We start from the raw sequence: 14,450 nt of genomic DNA, 5'->3' as shown, positions 1-14,450 counted from the left end.
TTTTTTTCCCCAAAAAATACACCAATGTGTGAACAACCCCTTTTTGTCTTTGCATTCTTCACCATTTTCACTATTTGCCGTCCGTTATTGATCACATTATTTATTTTCTGCAACCTTGTCATTTGTTTGCAGCTGGGATACAGTTGTATCCAAGCTACTGTAGGTAGCTCTATGTGAGCGACTGATACATTTCATGAACACAAGTCATCATAACAGCAGTGAGATTTTTCCTGATGGTATGGTGATGTATTCCTAAATAAGAATGATGAAAATGGTGACGAATTGAAACAAAAAGTATATCTGAAAGCAGTATAACTTGTTATTATTTACAGGACTGAGGAGTCTGTGTCCATTTTCGTGGAGTCGGAGTTGATGTAAAATGGACCGACTCCAACTCCTAAAATATATAATAAATTGGTACAGTAGTTCAATGCAGTTTGTGGGGAATATTTTTTTCATAAGAATTTGGGAAAGTTATGAAATGTCCTATTCCTGATCGAAGGGTCTAGACTTTTAGCTGAGATGAATCTGTGCTACAGTAAATTTATCACTTAAACATGAGCCATGTATGAAGGAGTCAGAGGTTTGGCTTACCAACTCCACAGCCCTGATTATTTGCATCAAACAGGAGCCCCTTTCACCAAACAAACCTACAGACTTGAAAATTCAACACATTAAACGTGGTGTTAACCATCTCTGAGACGCATTTCAATGTCCTTCAGGGTAAAATCGTACTGGAACTGGACATCCTATACATTTCTCTTTTAGCCAACAGAGAAAATTCTTTATGGTGCTTTTGATCCAAGGAGATAGAAAATGACATCTGGTTTCCTTCTTTTTGTTCAAGTAATGTTTTACTGCATTTTATGTTGTATATTTAGAAATAATGATGTAATAAAATGTTAATGATTTACGGAATGTTACATGGTCAGTCATGTCTTTGGTTTGCAACATCTCGTATACAAAACGGCAGTCACACAACCAACTGAAGAATGAATATATTTACTTCGTAATTTTGTAGCGCCCCGAGGGTTCGGCCGCTACAGGGGTATTGCACCTCTGCCAGAGGTGTGATATTCCACTCCCAGGTAAGGATGGAGTATGGACCAGGGCTCAGTTAGCTGCATACAGCACACACACCCCATTTCCGAGGGACCGCTCAACGGTGCTCCCACTAGACAGAAGTGCAGGCACGACCGACTATGTCCCTGTCTGGAGTGGGGAGGGGGGTGGAACACCCAGTGCTGTAGGGGCAGATAGGGGTTGGTTCCTGAGCGTAGGTAGGAGCCCATTGGTTGCTGGTCACCTGGGCTCATGGCTAGAGGGAAGTATAAAAGGGAGGCACCATCTTAGATCTAGGTTCAGTCTGTGAGGAGAAGTTGAGAGGATAGCTGACAGGGAGCAGCAGCTCAGGCTGAGTGCTGCTCCAGAGGCAGGCCTAGAGAAGAGGCCGAGGAAGGAGGAGAAGTGGGAGCAGGAGGAGAAGGAACAAGAAAGGAACAGAAGGGCTCAGGAACAAGAAGGTGGAAGGGACCCTAAGAACCCACGAGAATCCAGGGTGAAGGGTCAGGCAGATTAAGGGTACCGGATCCCAAGTTGGTGGAGGAGAAACAACCCTCAGCCAAAGACCGGACGTCGTGATCATTTATTGGTGCGACACCTCATCAAACCTGCTAGGAAGGCACCATATAGGACAGCGGGGAACGGGGCCCACGTTTACCTGCGCAGGTCCGCGGCAGCTGGGACAAAAGTGGGTCACTGGTGAGGCAGGCCAGAGAAAGGAAAGAAGGGGGTCCTGTGCCATATTCCTGAACTGCCTGGGAGTTGACCGAGCCCCACACCTGGTGGACGCAGCACGGCTTGGGCAGTCATTGCCAGCTGAAGTGACTTGGATATTAACCGTGAGTAAAGACCCTGGACTGCAGTACGTTGTCTGTGTGCTTTTTCGCTCCTCCGGCCCTACCGGTACTGGGACTCTCACCACCATCACTCCCACCATCCACTACACTGCCCTGGGGCCGCACTCTTCCCGTGGGGAGTCACACTACCCCAGCTGCACACCTCATCAGCCCCAGCGGTCTGCATGCAGCGGCGGTTCCTAATAACCGCAATCCACGGGTGGCGTAGTCTGACATTATCTAAAGTACGGTAGCAGACTACCATTTGTCTGACCACCCTGAGCCGCGGGACCGGGCCGCCACTACTACTCCCAGCGTCTCCCTATTGCCCGGTTCCGCGTGCCCCACGGCCCAGATGGCGAGTCAATTTCATATTACAATCATGAACCATTTCATAATAAAATTACACAAGAAAGGAGGAATGTTTAGTGTACAATGGAAAAATATCAACATATAGCAATGCCTTAGAGAAAACCGTTCACCAGTTTTGTCTGTTATAAACTGAATATTCTTGTACATATTAACAAGAATGTACATAAAAAAAAAAAAAAAACTTTGATACGGGACACAGAATTTGCTGGTGCCTAATGTTTTCATTAATTTTTTTATTCAACTATGTGGTCCATTTTGTTCAGCTCTGTGGGTGTATGCTTTAATGCCACTATGACCCTGCCTAATCATAAAAAGGTAGGAAAAAGTAGTCGCCCACAGATCTGACCTGGATGAAACGTCCTTTGAGGTCTGGAACCGTTCCAGTCTGGTCAAGTGAGACTTTGTCATGTGACCGTGCTGACAGCGACCCCTGCCCTAGCAGTTACTGTGTGAAAATCAAGACGATATTTTATATGCTAGTCTGAATCCAGCCTTAAAGGGATCATACAGGACTATTTTTTTTTTTTTCTTATAGACATAAGCACTTACATGAACCAGATAGTTGCTAACTACCTGCCTGTTGTGCCCGGTGCCAATCTCTGCCAGCTGAGAGCGGTCACAGACTGCGCCTGCCGGTGATACTGCAGCTTCCACTGACGGTCATGTCGACAGAGCAGCGACTTCTCTTCTGCTCTATTGACTGGGCTTGACTACTGATTGACAACTGGCTTTCCGCTACATTACTGCATGACGTTGGCAGTCATGCCCTGTTGACAGAGCAGACCAGAACAGGAAGAGATGATCCATTGACGTGAAGCAGTAGAATAGTCAGCAGGAGCAGTATATGATCACTCTGCGTCAGTTATCAATTACCTTACTGCCCGTTCTTAGCCCAATGAAACCATGATAAAATAGTCCCAGATAACTCCCTTTACACTCAGAACTCAAATGTGCTGTCAAAATGTAAACTGCACACTGGGCTTTCTGCACAAAAATTGTTGTAGTAAACTCTTATGAGAAGCAGATTATGTTCCGACCCCGAGTAATCAAGACTGGTGATTTTCTTGCTGGCCTTGATGAGAGGGCATGATGGAGCCAGAAGATCCCAATTCATGAACAGGTGCACGCCTCTTCATGAATCAGGAGCGTCTGAAGAGTGGCGTGCGCCACGCCAGACCTCTCACTTCAGTCCCTTTATGTGCCGATTTTCTTTGCTCATAGAATTGCATTAGATGCAGAAAATTCGCAGGTAAAAAGAGCATGTAAGGTAAAACTGCAGAGTCAAAAAATGCAATGAAAAAAAAAATAATCTAATTTACATAATGGGTGCAAAAATGCTGCAGAAATTCTGCAACATCAAATACTCATGGTGGAAACCTAGCCTAAAAGGTTATTCTCAAAATCTCAAGTTATCCCCTAAGCATAGGCTAGGTACTAGGGCAAAACTTACTGATTGCTGGGGATCCAACTGCTGTGACTCCCAGCGATACAGAGATCGGGCCTCTGCAGTCACAAATACAGTGGCAGAAAAGTGCACAATGCTCATTTTTGCCTCCATTCATTGTCAATGAGACTGCCATGAATATCCAAATACTGCATTCAGCTTTCTCTAGCAGTCTTGTAGATGATGAATGGAGCATCTGCTCTATTCAAAACTGGAGTCCCTATGCATAGGGGATTCATTCTGCTTTTGAGAATAACCCTTTAATTTTTCCCAGAGGAGATTTTAAAATAAAGTGATCTTATCTAATTACTATGGTCAATTTCAGTTCTTAGATATTGACTGCACTAGGATATGCCTGTACATTTACAACTTTTTTCTGGTGGGAGGGCCACATTCTCAGATTCTGCCACTCCCAAGGGCTACAATAAAGCTTAAAAAGATACTTCCATCCAAGACATTTGAAGGGTTTGCCCACTTTACCGTAAACAATCAGGAAAAAATCATTACACTGTGACATTGTGCCTTCTTGTTACACCCCAACTGGGCCAATAAAAGCCCCTTTGTTCCATATTTGCACTGTGTAAATGATGGATATGGAGATTTACAAATCTATACAAAAAAAATAGTGGTCACCACTCCACGATAATAGTCCTCTATGCATCTGGCACTAACAGTCCCTGCTCCAACGCTGCTGATTTTGAACACACGACAAGGTTTACAAGTATCTTCCAAGACCTGCACTGATATCAAGAATCAGTATTAGGCTGTGTGCCCACTATGCGTTTTCCAAGCGTTTATGCTGCGGAATTTCCGCAGCAGAAACGCTTGGTAATCCGTCCCCCATGGTCCCAAATGACATCCGCAATGTCAATGCCCATGCTGCGGATTTTTCCGCAGCGTTTACGCTGCACTCAAAAATCTGCAGCATGTCCATTAATTTTGCGGAAGCACGGCGTAATCGCCGCCATTGACTTGCATTGAGACGCATATAATCCGTGTCTGTACATTTGTACACACGGATATTATGCATTTCTATGTGCGGATGGTACCCAAGTCTGGAGGAGAGGAGACTCTCATCCAGACCTGGGTACCATAGAAACTGTGAAAAAAAAGAATTTAAAATAAAAAATAAAGTTTATACTCACCTTCTGATGTCCTCCCGGTGTTTTGTCTGCTCCGTCCGGTCTCTTGCAATGCTCACGCTGTTGTGAAGGACCTGCCATGACGTCACTGAGTCATGTGACCCATCACATGGCTCAATGACATCACTGCAGGTCCTTCACAGCAGCGCGAGCCGCCCAACACACCGGACACAGCGGAGAGAACACCGGGAGGACAACGGAAGGTGAGTATAAACTTTATTTTTTTATTTTTTACCATTCTTATTCTTTTTTTTTTTTTTTTTTAAGTAACTTGGTCACACTACTATAAATCCATGCCTGTTGCATCTATTTATATAGTGTGAACAAGTTGTCAAGCTCTTTTCCAAGTGATGCTAAAATCACTTGGAAAAGCGCTTGATAACCCGCATGCGGAAATGCATGCAAAGACGCTTGACAAACGCTTCTATCTGGCGGGAAAAACACATGTAAAACTTTCCTGCCAGGGAGAAGCGTAAAAAATATGCAGCATTTCTGCATCGTGGGCACACAGCCTTAGAAAGAGAGAATGGATCTGCTGTCTAATGATGTGCTCTCTTCTCTAAAGAGGTAGACAGCCATGCCTTTATGGACTGTGGCTCAAACAAGCATTTCTGCATTGTGATGATTGAGGACATGCAGAATGGCACGATGTACATTGCCCCCAGAAAGTTGAATTTAAATATTTTGAATATATTTATAAATGCAATGTACTCCTATTTATGGAGAAACTGCAGTGAAAAGTATAGTGTTCTTGATTGAATTCTGACTTAGAGGGTTGTCCTTTTTCAACAAACTGTTGCTCATAGGCTCAGATATAGCTAAAAAAAACAAACAAACTGAGCGTTACTTACCCTTCCTAGGTCCAGTGCTATACAGTTAGGTCCATATATATTTGGACAGAGACAACATTTTTCTAATTTTGGTTCTAGACATTACCACAATGAATTTTAAACAAAACAATTCAGATGCAGTTGAAGTTCAGACTTTCAGATTTCATTTGAGGGTATCCACATTACAATTGGATGAAGGGTTTAGTAGTTTCAGCTTCTTAACATGTGCCACCCTATTTTTAAAGGGACCAAAAGTAATTGGACAATTGACTCCAAGGCTATTTCATGGACAGGTGTGGGCAATCCCTTTGTTATGTCATTCTTAATTAAGCAGATAAAAGGCCTGGAGTTGATTTCAGGTGTGGTGCTTGCATTTGGAAGGTTTTCCTGTGAAGTAAACATGCGGTCAAATGAGCTCTCCATGCAGGTGAAACAAGCCATCCTTAAGTTGCAAAAACAGAAAAAACCCATCCGAGAAATTGCTACAATATTAGGAGTGGCAAAAGCTACAGTTCGGTACATCCTGAGAAAGAAAGAAAGCACTGGTGAACTCATCAATACAAAAAGACCTGTGCGCCCACGGAAGACAACAGTGGTGGATGATCGCAGAATAATCTCCATGGTGAAGAGAAACCCCTTCACAACAGCCAACCAAGTGAACAACACTCTCCAGGAGGTAGGCGTATCAATATCCAAATCTACCATAAAGAGAAGACTGCATGAAAGTAAATACAGAGGGTTCACTGCACGGTGCAAGCCACTCATAAGCATCAAGAATAAAAAGGCTAGACTGGACTTTGCTAAAAAAACATCTAAAAAAGCCAGCACAGTTCTGGAAGAACATTCTTTGGACAGATGAAACCAAGATCAACCTCTACCAGAATGATAGAAAGAGAAAAGTATGGCGAGGGCGTGGTACAGCTCATGATCCAAAGCATACCACATCATCTCTAAAACACGGCGGAGGTAGTGTGATGGCTTGGGCATGCATGGCTGCCAGTGGCACTGGGTCACTAGTGTTTATTGATGATGTGACACTGGACAGAAGCAGCCAAATGAATTCTGATGTATTCAGAGCCATACTGTGTGCTCAGATCCAGCCAAATGCAGCCAAACTGATTGGTCGTCGTTTCATACTACAGATGGACAATGACCCAAAACATTAAGCCAAAGCAACCCAGGAGTTTATTAAAGCAAAGAAGTGGAATATTCTTGAATGGCCAAGTCAGTCACCTGATCTCAACCCAATTGAGCATGCATTTCACTTATTAAAGACTAAACTTCAGACAGAAAGGCCCACAAACAAACAGCAACTGAAAACCACCGCAGTGAAGGCCTGGCAGAGCATCAAAAAGGAGGAAACACAGCGTCTGGTGATGTCCATGAGTTCAAGACTTCAGGCAGTCATTGGTTTTCAACCAAGTACTAGAAATGAACATTTTATTTACAATTATTTAATCTGTCCAATTACTTTTGGTCCCTTTAAAAACAGGGTGGCACATGTTAAGGAGCTGAAATTCATAAACCCTTCATCCAATTTTAATGTGGATACCCTCAAATGAAAGCTGAAAGTCTGAACTTCAACTGCATCTGAATTGTTTTGTTTAAAATTCATTGTGGTAATGTCTAGAACCAAAATTCGAAAAATGTTGTCTCTGTCCAAATATATATGGACCTAACTGTATATGTGTTGCTGCAAAAGCCTTTGATCGACAGCAGGGGTGACGTAATGTTGACAGTGCTGCAGCTAATCACTGAGCTCAATGCCTTGTGTTATCTACATCTGCTGAGTCACTAAGCTGAGTGACTAGCTGCAGTGTTCTACATATGACTGTTGCCAATCAATAGAGACTGGGTCAGTGGTGAAGAACGCAGTGCTGGACGTGGAGAGGGTAAATTAAACTCTTGTTTTTTTTAGCGTGGACCTGAGCCTATGGGTAAAAGTTTTAGGAAAGCGTACAACCCCTTTAAATTTATTACTTGGCAGTAGCAATCAGAGAAACTAAAATGTGAAATCAAAGCTGAGAAATTTTGTTGTTCAATGCGCAGTTGAAATATACTGAATCTGAGAATACAAAAAGTATACTGAAACACTACAACACCCATCAATATGTATATACATTGCATTCCAAATTATTATACAAATTGGATTTGTGTCATAAACATGTAATTTATTTTTTCAAATAAACTTATACATGGTCTTGTGTCTCAGGGCTCTATGGATCATTGAAGTCCATCTCAAACACATATGATAATTAGTTTGCCAGGTGAGCCCAATTAAAGGAAAACTACTTAAGAAGGATGTTCCACATTACTAAGCATGCCACAAGTTTCATGCAATATGGGAAAGAAAAAGTATCACGCTGCTGCAGAAAAGTGTCAAATAGTGCAATGCCTTGGTATGAAAACATTAGATATTTCACGAAAACTTAAGCGTGATAATTGTACTGTGAAGAGATTTGTGGCTGAAATTTGGTACAGGTTTTACACAGACACCCCCTATTCACACGGGCCCAGGAAAGCACAGGGAGTGAGAGTCACTGATGTGGCACCACACTCGCTCATACCCCTGACAGGCTGAGAGGCCCCTTTCACTAGCCCCAGTGAAACAGAACCTTATCAGAGACGCCACCAGTTCCTAGTTCGATATAAGCCTGGTCCGTTAATGGGTATTACATTGGGCCAGAAACCAGCCCCAATAGCATGGAAAATTAAACCGAGCAATGGACGTTTGGATTCGTGGACCGAGATAAAAGAGCAGCCCCAAGGTTAAATTATATATTTAATCGCCTTAAGGGCACACTAAACAATACTCTGTATACACAAAGGTTATAAATATATAATGGTCAGATACATATCAAACACAATAGTGGTAGGTTACCGGTGCGATGTATGACTATGTGTGTGCTGGGCCTCATGGGGGCCTGAGCTTCCAGCGGACTCCTAGGTCCCTCACAGCACGTTATTTGACGTGAGCCCCCCTGTTCGAAGTGGACTGCATGCATCAGACATATCTGTCACTCAGTCTTTTGACTCTTGTTCCCCCCCTTCCCGCTGCTGCTAGCTGTTCTGGTACAACTGCACAATGAAGGGGTTTTTATAATAACATGCTAAATAGGACACCAATGATTGACGTGGAATTATATCTCCAATATTCTTCGCACCCCCAATGTTGGGCCTCCTTCACACATCTGTGTTTCCAGTACGTGTCATCAGTTTTTTTCACGGGTACCGCACATACCCATTATAATCTATGGGCTATGCACATGTCAGTATTTTTCCAAGGACCATGTGTCCGTGCAAAACACACGGAGACATGTCCTTTTTTTTCTGGCAGCACAGATGACAAGGGTCCATACAAATGCAAAAGAAATGAACTGGAGTATAAGTTGGTATACATGTGACGCGCCCCCTGGGCCGTGGGGTACCTGGTGCCGGGCCGGTTGATGCTGGGGAATGTCACAGTGGCGGTGACCCAGTCCGTGACCCAGGGCGGTCAATAAAAGGGGTTATGGATAGGGGATTTATAGCGTTTTTATAGAGTTTGTGACGCCACCTGTGGAATGCGGCTAAAGGGAGCCGCCGCTGCAAAGCAGTCCTCTGAAGCTGATGTTACTGCAGCAGGGATGGTGTGGCTCTCCACAGGAAGAGCTAGCTCCAGGGCAGTGTAGATGTTGCAGGTTGTGCTGAGCATTGTAGTGCAGGGGTTGATGGCGCAGCAAGAAACACAGAGACAAGATAGTGCAGTCCCAGGGTCTTTACTCACAGTTGTTGCAGTCCAGATTACAGGGATCCATGTAACTGCCCTTGTCGTCCTGTGTTTACTCAGGGAGGGGTTCAGTCTACCCCAAGATAAGTCTTGAGTACTTAGCAGGACCCCCTTCTGTGTGTCTTCGCTCTCTGGCCTTCTTCCTGCACCTCACACCTAGTGTCTCCAATCCGGTACCCGCGGGCCTTGGCGGGCGACGTCTGTTCCGTCCCCTGGGTCCTATATGGCTACCTTCTCGGTGAGACTGGCGTGGACTTGTGGCTACAGGACATAAAGTGCTGCAGCCTCTGGTTTCTAGTTGGGCATAAAGTCCTCTGCTAGTTGAGGGACCGGTTCCCTTTGTGTGGCCTGACCCCTCCACCGCCTGGCAGATGCGGGCGTACGGGTGGCCTTCTGCACGGCCCGTACTCCTAGGCTCCAGGATTCAAGAAAGGACCCTTTCTCCTGCTCCCTCTCCTCTCTTCTCTCCTTCTCCTCAGCCTTGGGCCTCACTGGCTAGGCCCGCCTCTGGAGCAGAGCTCCTGCAGAGCCTCTGCTCCCCTCACTTTCCTCCTCTGACTGAACACCCTGATCTAAGATGACTCCTCCTTTTATACCTTCCTTCTCATGTGCTCCCCTAAGTTACTTCCTCCACCCACACCCACTACATGGTTCCCCCTCTCTAGGTTCCCCTCCACTCCAGCCAGGAACCAGGGACTGTGCTCTCCCTTAGGAGCAATCTCGCCCTGCCCTGCTGAAGTGGACGTGTTGGATGCAGGTGTTAGGGTCCTGAGCTGTACTCCTTCCTTACCTGAGAGTGAGATGCCACATCTCTGGCTGAGATGCAACACCTCTGTGGTGACCGAACCCTCAGGGGCGCCAAACATGCAATGTGTAAGAGTATGTTCACCTACTCCATTTTCCTGAAACCCGCTACAAGATCAATCGGCGTAAGTGCTGACCGCAGCTAGGACAGCGCTAGAGCAAAACTTAAATCAGGAAGAAGATAAAGATACCAGAGGCAGCGGAGGCTATGGTAGAGCCGAAGAATCTACCCACAGTTCCGCCCCGATGCACGAAGAGAATAGGAAGCTAAATCTTCTAATGATGATTTAAATAGGCTCCATATTTCTACACTGGAGGTATCTATTATCCCTTTAACTCCTTTGATCTGAAGCCTGTTTTCACCTTCCTGATCCTGATCAGTCTAAATTTTCCAGTTCTGACCACTGTCACGTTATGTGGTAATAACTCTGGAATGCTTCAACGTATCGCACTGATTCTGAGACTGCTTTTTCATGACACATTGTACTTTATGGTAGTGGAAAAAATAGGCCAATATTTTTTGTGTACATTTGTGAAAATATTGGAAATTTGGCGAAAATTTTGCAATTTTCAAACTTTTAGTTTTAATGCCCTTCAATCAGAGAATTATTTCACACAAAATAGATAACATTTACCAAATGTCTACTTGACATCAGCAAATTTTTTTTTGTTAGGAGCTCAGAAGGGTTAAAAGTTGATCAGCATTTTCTCATTTTTCCAACAAAATTCACAAACCCATTTTTTTAGGGACCACATCACGTTTGATGTGCCAGAAAATGCCCAAAAGTGACACCATTTTAAAAACTGCACCCCTGAAACTGCTTAAAACCACATTCAAGAAGTTTATTAACCCTTTAGGTGCTTCATAGGAATTGAAGCAATGTGGAAGGAAAAACATGAAAATATTACATTTTCCCACAAAAATGTTGTTTTAGCCTCAAATTCTTAATTTTCACAAGGATAACTGGAGAAAATGGACCCCAAGCTTTGTTGTGCAATTTCTCCTGAGTACGCCGATAGCCCATATGTGGTGGAAAACTACTGTTTGGGTACATGGCAGGGCTCAGAAGAGAAGGAGCACTATTTGACTTTAGAAGCGAAAAAATGGCTGGAATAGATATCGGATGCCATGTCACATTTGAAGAGCCCCTGATGTGCGTAAACAGTAGAAAACCCCAACGAAATGATTACATTTTGGAAACTACACCTCGAGGTGTGGTGAGCACTTTGAACCTACAGGTGCTTCACAGAATTTGATATTGTTGAGCCGTGAAAATGAAAAATACATTTTTCCCACAAAGATGTTGTTTTAGACCCACATGTTCACAAGGGTAACAGGAGAAAATGGACTGCCCAGTTTGTTGTGCAATTTCTCCCGAGTACGCTGATACCCCATATGTGGAGGAAAACTCCTGTTTGGGCGCATGGCAGAGCTCAGAAGGGAAGGAGCACCATTTGACTTTGTGAGCGCAAAATTGTCTGGAATAGATAGCGGATACTATTTCGTGTTTGTAGAGCCCATGATGTGCCTAAACAGTGGAAACCCCCCACAAATTACCCCATTTTGGAAACTACACCCCTCAGGGAATTTATCTAGAGGTGTGGCGAGAACCTTGAACCCCCAGGTGCTTCACATAATTTGAGAACGTTGAGCCATGAAAATGAAAATTAAGATTTTTGCCACAAAAAAGTTGCTCTAGCCCCAAATTTAAAATTTTCACAATGGATAACAGGAGAACATGGGCCACCCAATTTGTTGTGCAATTTCTCCTGAGTACGCCGATAGCCCATATGTGGTGGAAAACTACTTTTTGGGTACATGGCAGGGCTCGGAAAGGAAGGAGCACTAATTGACTTTAGAAGCGCAAAAATGGCTGGAATAAATAGCGGACACCATGTCGCATTTGCAGGGCCCCTGATGTGCCTAAAAATTAGAAACCCCAACAAGTGACCCCATTTTGGAAACTAAACCTCTCGAAGAATTCCTGTAGGGGTGTAGTGAGCATTTTAAACCCGCAGGTATTTCACAGAATTGTTTAACATTGGGCTGTGAAAATGAAAAATTAAATTTTTCCACTAAACTGTTTTAGCCCCAAGTTTTTAATTGTCAAAAGGGCTAATAGGAGAAAATGGACATTAACATTTGTTACTCAATTTCTCCTGAGTACAGCAATATCCCATATGTGGGAGGATACTACTTTTCAGGCACAGTGATAAGCGCAGAAGGGAAAGAGAGCCATATTGCCTGGAATGGTTTGCAGGTGCTATCACATTGGCAGAGCCTCTGAAGTGTCAGGACCAGCAGGACCCCCATAAGTGACCCCTTTACAAATTTCACTTCTTAATGAAATAAGCTAGAGTGCAGTAAATCATATTGGCACCACATGTGTTTCACAAAATGTTATACCATTGGGCAGTGAAGAAAAAATAATTAAATTTTTACCACTAAAATGTTGGTTTAGCCCCAGATTTTACATTTTCGCAAGGGAAAATAGGTAAAAATGACCAAATAATTTGTTACACAATTTCTTGTGAAAGTGGCAATACCCCATATGTGGCTGTACAGTACTGTTTGGCTACACAACGAGACTCGAGAGGGAAGGAGCTCTATTTGACTTTTGGAGCGCAGATTTTCCTAGAATAGTTTGCAGACTCCATTTGCAGTGCCCCTAAGTGCTAGTAGAGCAGAAACCTCCCTTAGTTTACCCCAATTTGGGAATTACACCCCTCTGGGAATTCATGTATGGGTGTAGTGGTGATTTTGACTCCATGGGTGTTTTCCAGAAACGAGCAGCAATAGATGTTGCAGAGTGAAAATGCAAATATGCCATTGTGTGCCTAGTACATTGTAGTGCCCAGCTCGTGCTTCTGGAGACATGCGCACCCCATGAATTAAGTGGACTCTCATCACTACTATAATGCCAAACATTTGGACGCTAACTGTGGTTTAGGCACACTGTGGGGCTCAGGAGGAGGGGGCTTTTGGATTTGGAAGCGCAGATTTCTCTGGATTTGTTTTGGTGGGAGTCATGTCACTTATCCAGAGCCTTTGTGCTACCAGTAATGTGGACACCCCCTATATTTCTGTTAACAGGTGACAGACATGAGTGGGGACTTGTTTTTTTGTGGGTAGAGTAGAAGTCTTTAATGGTGACACTATGGATTCCAAAACATTTTGGATCAGTTCACATTTATCCTGTGTTCAAAGCTGAGCACTTACATTGGGCTTTCCATCTAAATCTAAAAATTATGTGATTCGGATGAAACCCCGAGGGATACATTCACTAATGAGAAGGCAGAGTTACTCTAGACGCTGTGTGGCTTCTATCTGAAAATAAGCTGTGTACTTCTTTTCTGAGGTGCACAAAACTGTGGTTGACCTCGCTTTTATGCACTCCTAAATAGACACTGCTAGATCACAGGGCAGACTGCATCCATAGTGCCTCCATCTATCTCATTATAGGGAATCTTGCACCATATGTACCGTCTGAATCACGGAAATTCAGAGATTAACACGGAAACCCCAATGTAAGCACTCAGCGCAGGATAAATGTTCGCCGAGCCATACTGCGATCTTTGGGAGGCAGAATGAACAAATCAACAGCAGGTCAATAATTGGTTTTATTTTATTTTATTTTTTACGCGGTTTTTCGTGCAGTATAAGTGATTAGACGACTTTATTCTTCAGGTCGGAGTGATTACAGCGATGCCAGATTTCTATCGAGTTTTTATGTTTGGCTGCTATCACACACTAAAAAACACTTTGTTTTGCAACAAAAATTTGTTTTACATTGCCATATTTTTTTAGAGCTATAATTTTTCTATATTTCGGCCGACAGAGTCATGTGAGGGCTTGTTTTTTGCAGGATGAGTTGGAGTTTTTATTGGTACCATTTTTGGGGCACATAACATTTTTGATCGCTTTCTATTTTGATTTTTAGAAGGCAGAATGACCAAAAAACAGCAATTTAGAAAAAAAATTTGGGGTGTTTTTACTGTTCACCATGTGGTAAAATTGATAAGGTAGTAATATTCTTCCGGTCAGTACGATTACAGTGATATCACATTTATATATTTGTTTTTTATGTTTTGCTGCTTCTACAAAATAAAAACAATTTTATTTAAAAAAATATTGTTTTTGCATCGCTGTATTCTAAGAGCTATAACTTTTTTTATTTTTCCGCTCATGGA

Source organism: Phyllobates terribilis, unplaced genomic scaffold (assembly GCF_046119375.1).
Source record: "Phyllobates terribilis strain yellow unplaced genomic scaffold, ASM4611937v1 Scaffold_11__3_contigs__length_659146591, whole genome shotgun sequence".
Lineage (NCBI taxonomy): Eukaryota > Metazoa > Chordata > Amphibia > Anura > Dendrobatidae > Phyllobates > Phyllobates terribilis.
The sequence above is the reverse complement of the archived record's forward strand: the minus strand, read 5'-3'. Positions refer to the sequence as shown.